The sequence below is a fragment of the Myotis daubentonii genome, chromosome X, assembly GCF_963259705.1.
Source record: "Myotis daubentonii chromosome X, mMyoDau2.1, whole genome shotgun sequence".
Classification (NCBI taxonomy): domain Eukaryota; kingdom Metazoa; phylum Chordata; class Mammalia; order Chiroptera; family Vespertilionidae; genus Myotis; species Myotis daubentonii.
In genome coordinates this window covers 65,389,898-65,398,738 of record NC_081861.1, presented here as the reverse complement: position 1 = coordinate 65,398,738, position 8,841 = coordinate 65,389,898, and the positions used below count along the sequence as shown (strand labels likewise).

The 8,841-nt window shown below is 37.7% G+C and overlaps 1 non-coding gene across 1 annotated transcript; it reads left to right on the top strand.

The window, feature by feature from the left end:
* The first annotated feature begins 6,920 nt into the window (after positions 1-6,920).
* Positions 6,921-7,027, top strand: LOC132225314 (U6 spliceosomal RNA). The gene has a single exon (XR_009450840.1). It is a non-coding gene; the product is annotated as a U6 spliceosomal RNA (small nuclear RNA).
* Positions 7,028-8,841: the final 1,814 nt, after the last annotated feature.

Here is an 8,841-nt window from a genome sequence, read left to right as displayed (position 1 = left end):
CATTTGATTGCATCATTATTGGAATGTGTTTACAAATGGGCAGAGGCATTGTACTTAAACACTTAGCCAGCAGGGCCTATAACCTCTCTCTCTCTCTCTCTCTCTCTCTCTCTCTCTCTCTCTCTCTCTCCCTGCCTGCCTAAGGGTGTTCACCATTGTTTTTTGTGCTCCTGTATAATGTCTAACCAGAAGTTTGAAAGAACCTAAGCTTTAGATTTACACGTTGAGTAAGTAGAACAAACTTCCTACTGCAATCTTAAGGATAAACTGCATTGGGTTAGGGGACAGGTAGTAGTGGGGATTACCCTGGATAAGAATGAAAATGTACCTTATTTCTCATCGGCTATATGCTGCATTTCTGCAGGTACATTTAGAAATCTCCCATAGAAGCAGAATGATTTGTGCACATACTTTCACATGACTGTAATTACACCTTCATACTCTCACAACATTACCCTAAATTTTCACAGCTGGAAGAATTTAGATATTATATACAGATCACTGATTTTTATTTTACCCACTATCTGGATAATTTATATTATATGACTATAGTCTATAGACTAAAATTTGTATGATAATCTTCAATTCATAAAATGTGTATATTTTAAAATATAAATTCAACAGAACAAATGACTTGTATTGTTTAAAATAAAGATTATCTCTTATGGTGAAGTACTGTTTGATAATATATGACTACCACCATATAAATATGTTTTAATTGATCTGTCAATAACTAAATTTATGCTGGGCTAAATGAGTCAACAAAGATGGAGTCTTTTTTATCCTTATTTTTAAAGCAGATTTAGAAAGAGAAAAGGAGAACATAAAAACTGAGAAATTATTAGCACATAAAGATCAAAATCCATTAGAATAAAAAGATTACCATCCCACATGTGGGCATATATAAAGGATGAGTTGCTAAAGAGATATGATAAACATAAATGGAAGGACGGTTACATGAACTTTGTGAATTTCCTTTTAAAGAGGCTTCTTTAAATAGAAAATTTTTTTTCAAGTTAAAATCAAATGCTTGTTTGGGCTGGAACTGTGAATACCTCAGAACCACTTTAATTGGTTCTAGTTTTATTCTATTGTGATAGAGACATAATAAACAGCACAATAGAACACTATTTTGTTTGCTTTTAGCCCTTTAGATTATTAATATGAAACTATTTTCCTCAAAATTTATTTTTCTGTAATGTATTATTCTTTCTTTGATGCATTACTCATCTCAAATAATAATAAATTGCTTATTTTAAGTCAATAGAAATTCTATTTGCAGATGATCTCCTACCAGCTCAGTATATTAATAACAATTCTTACCTTAATGGCTTGTATCTCTCCTTTTTCTCATTCTTACTCACTATGATTCACTGTCAGGCATTCGTGATCTCTCATTTAAACTATAGGAACGGTATCTTAAGTAATCTTGCTGTTCACAGTATTTCCTCATTCTAGTCAATCTACAGACTGCCACCAGGGTTTTTTTTTTTTTTTTTTCTGAAATAACACTCAGGTCACATTGTTCAAAAATATTCAATAGCTCTCTCTGTATATGCACAGGCATGCATGCCAATTTTATGTATTGCAGAAAGTAAAAGATTGAATATTTTTAGGAATTTTTATCATGCTTTGCTTGAAAAACACTTTTATTCTTCTCAGGAAAAAAAAAAACGAATACAAGACTGCAATTAAGGTGCTTCTTTCTGCGCTTGTACAATAGGAAATCAAACTAAGAAAATATTCACAGTATTGTTTCTAATGTAGCCTCTTCCAGAATGTCAATCGTTTCAAAAGCCTCAAGATAATTAATATATAATGAACCGTAAATCTTTAGATAAGTGCTCATAATTGGCACAGATTTTTTTCTAACATTTTTCTTCCTCATTTAGTTACAATTTTGTCTGTTTCATCTAATAATCAGTTGGCTGGAGATCATGTTATGTCCCAAATGTATGCTTATGCCTTTAAAAATTTGATCACCCAAAAATGTGTTTTTGTCTCTTTAAAATTATGGCACTTTCTCTTGAATACTCTTTCAAATTAAAAATTAGAACAGATAACTTTATTAGCTTCCCAATGGTAAAGATGGCACTCATATAACACTTTCTTCTGTTTACTCTATAAAACCTTCAAAATGATATGAGCTCTGAAACCGACTTGTCCATGTACCAAACAGCAGCACTGCGTTGGTTTCAATTTAGACTGTTTCCTTAGAGGCTAGTGAGAACTTAAGCAGGTTTGAAGTGAGTTTTTATTATTTTTCTGTTTTAGCTGTACTAAGAATTAATGTTTCAAAAACCTATTACTACTTTATGGCATTTTAAAGCTATTCTTATTTTTTCTGATCAGCCAAATAAAAGATGTGTCTGTATAATGATTTCTAAGGAGAAACAGCTCCATCTAATGGCCATTTGAATTATATCATTCTTCTTTTCCATTTCCAAATATTAAAAAAACTATTGCAAAAATGATTTTCCTGGTAGAAACAAAAGCTCTTTTACCTTTAATATAAAACTATATTAAAAAATATAAAACTAATATAAAAAAATATATATATATTTACATATACATATGGGCATATATACATATGGGCATGGCATGCCTCAGAAATATTGCAGGTTTGGTTCAAGACCACTGCAATAGAGCAAATCCCACAAATGAAAGGACTTACATCAATTTTTTGGTTTCCCAGTGTATATAAAACTTATGTTTACACTATACTGTAGTCTATTGAGTGTGCAATAGCATTATGTCTATGTACATCCTTAATTAAAAAAAAATACTTTATTGCTAAAAAATGCAAACCATCATCTGATAACAAAGCAAGTTGTAATTTTTTTTCTAGGGAAGGATCTTACCTTCAATTTCTATAAAATGCAATAATGCTGCAGGGGACTGGAGTTTTTATCACGCTAAAGCTGCCTTTTGGGATATTGATCTTAAGCTGGTTATTTTTTTAAATGGTGCAGAAAATACCTTTGACCCTTCATCCTCTTTCGCCTAAGAGATTCAGGTGGAAATTCCTGCTTTAGGAAAGAAACCTCAGCACAGTCACCATAGCATTCCACAGAGGACTCCACGCCTATTGGCTAGATCCCCTCTCCCTCCGAGTCCCATCGTTTCTTATGTTGCTTAGCAAAAATATATCTTCCATGTGTGTTCCCTTTCACTTTTAAAATCTAAGACCCTGTTCCCTTTTATCCTTTGTCCAAAATGTCATATATAGCCAGTTTTGCCTCACTGTGTTTGGAATGTTCATGCTTAAGTGAAGTCTCTGTGCGCACCCATTAAAAATTTGATGTTCTGTTACTCTGTCTCTGTTAATTTATTAGCCCAGTTATAGAAACTTAGAAAATGGGAGGAAAAGTATTATTTTTTTAGGCCCCGCACTAAATTAAGTAAAGCACAATAAAACGAGGCATGTCTAATATATATATATATATATATATATATATATATATATATATATATATATATATATAATAGTTAAACAGGGAGGCCTTTAGACTGAGGTGGCCCTACTGCCGCAGCAGCCTCCATAAGCAAACCAAAATCTATGTCTACAAATGACTCAAGGCTACAGAATTAAAACCTGGGGGCAACAAATCACAAAAAGTCAATGAGGCTTTAAACTAGTTATACTCAAACAATCATTTTCTTCCTTTGCGTTCTCCTTTTTTCTCTAAGAGCCTCTGCCAGAGCTCCTGTTGGTGCTGCTCAACCAAATAAACTTGTACAATGTTTAATAAGCCTCAGTTTATCTTTTAACAGTTGTGGTTATAAGAGGGACTTTTGATCAGAAAAGGAAACTGAAGTAGACCACCTGTGGCCCCCAAGAGCAAGGAACAAGCAGGGGAAGTAACCCGATGAGCCCCTTGAGCTCACTGCTCTCCAGCTCAGTGGTTCTCAACCTTGGCTGCACATTAGAATCACCTGGGAATCTTTTTAAAATCCTGATTTCTGGACCTCATCCTCCGGAAACTCTGTTTCTTTGTTACTAATGTTGTGGCCTCACCCCATAACAAAGAAACAGAATTTCCGGAGGATGAGGCCCAGAAATCAGGATTTTAAAAAGATTCCCAGGTGATTCTCATGTGCAGCCAAGGTTGAGAACCACTGCTCTAGCTGCTTCTGGAGGTCCCGGGTACAGTAAATCCCTTTGGATCCCAGTTCTGCCACCTTTGTGTTGAGTTGTCAGACTTTATCTGAGAACTTCGTCTCCAGACTGAGTCCAGATCCAGCCAGAGTTAGATTGGATCTGACTTAAAAACTAGACTAGGTCCAAGGTTTGACTGGGTCTGACTTAAACTGGACCAGGTGTAGTGTGGGGCCTCAGGTGAAAGTTTTTTCTTTTAAGGATGAACAAGCAGGTTATCCTTAAGTCATTTTGAATTACTGTGGCCACAGTGGAGAATCTTTTACCTAGATAAGCTTACCCATTTCCAAGATGCCTTATAGAAAAAGGAGTCTTAGCATAGCAATTACTGTAAAGTAAGCATGTCAAACTGAAAGGCTACCACGGGCCAAATAAACAAGGTTTCAGTTTACGTGGGCCGCAAAAAACAAAAGCTTCAATTTTCATAGAAACATAGGTTTTTTTTTTTGATAGAGATGCTGAATACAAAGGGCTGAAATAAATGAGTCATCGTTAACATAAAATAATAGAACATTTTAATAAAAATAAATCTTTTTTCTTGAACATTAACTTACCAGACACTGAATAACTGCAGAAATTAATAAGCATAACGCAAATAAATCTATTTTTCTTGTTCTACGAAAGAAAAATAGCTCCTGTAGTGCACACCAAACAAGTCAGTCCAAGACTAATGACTTGGCAATTGGCTGCTAAAATATTCACTGCTAGTATTAGTGGATAGAAATGGTGCGCCTGTGCATAAGGTGTGTAAGGGAAATGAATGCAACACAATTATAGTAATCAGTCATTAGCTAACGTAGTTCGTTATTAATAATTACTAGGGGTCCAGTGCACACATTCGTGCACCTTGAAAGGAACTGTGGGCCATGAGGCTGCGGTGGGCACAGGGGCGGGTCTTGGTTCATCCTCCATGCCCCTGCCTGGCCCCTCCCACTGCAGTCCTCAGTCGGTCCGGTCTGCTGGCAGCCCCCCTCCCATTGCTGCCACTCCCATGTGCTAATGGCACTGGCCCCACTCACACCCACTGATGGAGCAGAGTGATTGGGGCTGGCGCCAGCAGTGGGTGCAAGCAGGACCAGTGCCTTCAGCGGGTTTTAGTGGTGGCTGCTGGCCCGATTGCCTCTCAAGAGCAGGGGGAGGTGGAGAAGCCCTCAGGGGTGATCGGAGCCAGCAGTTGCTGCTCACACTCGCTGACAGCTCTGGTGCCAGCAGCGGGTGTGAGCGGGGCCATTGCAGGCAGAGAGTGTGAGAGGCAACTCTGGCCCCGATCACCCCTCAGGAGCAGAGGGAGATGGAGAAGCTCTGAGGGGTGATCAGACCGGCAGATGCTGCTAGCACCCACTGATGGCATGGAGTAATTAGGGCCAGTGCCGGGTGCTGGCAGTGTGTGCAAGTGGGGCCAGTGCCAGCAGCAAGTACGAGTGCCAGGCAGGACCGTGGCACATGGGAGCAAAGAATTTTCAGTAACCAACAGAGGCTCACCCTAATGACAGCAACTGGTGCCCTGCCTTGGTCTGGCGCCCCGGCTCACCTGCTCCACCATCCCACCATGGTCGATGCCCGCTGTGTTCTGTGCACCCCCTGGTGGTCAGCACACATCATAGTGACCAGTTGTTTGGTTGTTTGGTTGTTCCACCGTTTGGTCTATTTGCATATTAGGGTTTTATATATATATATATATATATATATATATATATATATATATATATATAGATGTATAACAGGATATTGTAAAAATTAAGTTATGAAATTTTTATTAAAATGTTTCTTACATACCGTTATATTGGCTGGGCCGCAAAAATATTTGTTGTGGGCCACATGCAGCCTGTGGGCTGTGAGTTTGACATGCTTTCTGTAAAAGGATAGAGAAAAAATTATTTTTCCTCTTCTTTAGTTTCTGGTGGTCAGCATGAGACCTGCTGGAACAGCCTACAGACAAGATTTTGAGAAAACTGGCAGAATCCAGCAAAAGGTGAGAATTCTTACCAAAGTCAGTTATCTAGATCTCTATCTATGGTGCCTGGTTGAGAGAGAAGGTAAAATTTCATTGTTGCCATTTCCTTTTCAAATTCAGATTAATAGGAAAAGAAGTTTGTTAGAATTAGAGCTTTAAAAGGTGACTTGTGAATTTGTTTTTTGGTACTCATTAGTTATACAGTGGGGCCTTGACTTATGAGTTTAATTTGTTCCGAGATCGAGCTCGTTAATGAGCTCATTAACTCAAATTACTCTATCAACTCAATGCAAAAAATCAGCCGAGAGACAGCTGATATCTCAACAAACTCGTTAGTCGGGACACTCGTAAGTCAAGGCCCCACTGTAAATGTTTTCTTTCCCAGAGACAGTTACAGCCTTCTCACCTGTTTCATTTTTGTGTGTGATGAGAATTTGGATTAGCAATCATCAGGTTGGAGGCCCCAAAAGTATGGCTGGACAAAGATGTGGATTGCACCCCATTTGTGGGTAGATATGGATGAACAGAAATGTGAGTTGTACTCCATTTGCAGCGAGGGTCTTATCAACTATTTCCATATCTCAAAAGGAATGTTCTAAGGCTTTATATCTTTTGAGTATCTTTGAGAATGGCTCTTATCTTAGATCTTGGATGGGTAGTATCTCTTTCACCCTCTTTGGGAATGCCTCTTGCATCTATGAAGGTTGTTTACTACTCCCAGGAATATTTATAGTTTATCCCAGCTGAAACCTGACAAGATGTTTGAAAGTTACACACATTGGAAGTTGATATTTAGAACCTAATACTGTGCTCGCTTCGGCAGCACATATACTAAAATTAGAACGATACAGAGAAGATTAGCATGGCCCCTGAGCAAGGATGACACGCAAATTCGTGAAGCGTTCCATATTTTTTAATGGACTTACAGGTCCAAGAAGCGCGGAGAACCCCAAACAAAAGGAATCCAAAGAGGACCACACCAAGACACATCATAATTAAAATGCCAAGAGCAAAAGATAAAGAGAGAATCTTAAAAACAGCAAGAGAAAGAAACTCAGTTACCTACAAGGGAATACCCATACGACTGTCAGCTGATTTCTCAACAGAAACTTTGCAGGCCAGAAGGGAGTGGCAAGAAATATTCGAAGTGATGAATACCAAGAACCTACAACCAAGATTACTTTATCCAGCAAAGCTATCATTCAGAATTGAAGGTCAGATAAAGAGCTTCACAGATAAGGAAAAGCTAAAGGAGTTCATCACCACCAAACCAGGATTATATGAAATGCTGAAAGGTATCCTTTAAGAAGAGGAAGAGGAAGAAAAAGGTAAAGATACAAATTATGAACAACAAATATGCATCTATCAACAAGTGAATCTAAGAATCAAGTGAATAAATAATCTGATGATCAGAATGAACTGTTGATTATAATAGAATCAGGGACATAGAAAGGGAATGGACTGACTATTGTTGGGGGGGAAAAGGGTGTGGGAGATGTGGGAAGAGACTGGACAAAAATCGTGCACCTATGGATAAGGACAGTGGGTGGGGAGTGAGGGCGGAGGGTGGGGCGGGAACTGGGAGGAGGGGAGTTATGGGGGGGGAAAAAGAGGAACAAATGTAATAATCTGAACAATAAAGATTTAATTAAAAAAAATAAATAAAATTTCATATAGATGGAAAAAAAATAAAACAATAAAATCACAATTAAAAAAAAAAAGAACCTAATACTTTAAAAACATGTTTATCTTTGTTTTAGTTCCTTCTTAAACTAAAATGAAACGATGCACCCAAAAGGGGGAAAAAAAAAACCAAGAACACCACACTCTGAAGGTGTTGTGGAAGGATTTACTGAAACGTTCCAAAGATGCACATCTTTAAATCCAGAAAATAAAAATCTTTCGTTTCCCATCCTACAGATTTTCTCCCTGCTACAAGTAAGCAAATGGGTAATTATTTTGTTGGAAGGGAGTGTCAGCCTCTTGACAGCAACTCAATTATTCAAGAAATTAAAAGCTTTTTCTACAAATCAAGTTTTTACAAGAACAAAAATGTGGCTCTAAAAACAGTTTAAAGCCAAATCCCAGAACCTCCTGTAAAAGTTAAAAAAAAAATACTATTCCGCCCAGCTGGCATGGCTCAGTGGTTGATCTTTGACTTAGGAACTAGGAAGTCATGGTTCAATACCCAGTCAGGGCACATGGCTGGGTTGCAGGCTCGATCCCCAGTGTGTGGCTTGCAGGAGGCAACCAAACAATGATTTTCTTTCATCATTGATGTTTCTATCTCTCTCTCCCTCTCCCTTCCTCTCTGAAATCAATTTAAAAAATGATTTTAGAAAGTCTTATTCCTCCCACCATCTATGTTCCTCTAGCTGGGATAATAATCAAATTAACAAAGACAGAGTTACAAAAGAAAATCAAATTATAACACATGCTCATATGCAACTCACATAAGCATGAAAATTCCAAAGACAGTGAGGAAAAATTGAGTATATATGTCACTTTGGACACAGGAGAAAAGTGGGATAGGGGTTTGAGATTTCAAAGGAAGTATGCAACTTATAGGTAGTTGAGGAAGAGCACAACATACATGACAGGTAAATTTACTCCCTTTCTTTTTTATGACTAACTAGCTACATATGCCAACACTATCATCCAATGTAGTCAGCAAAACTTCAAACTTTCAAGTTACCAGACATCTAGAAAACGAATTCCAACTATATAT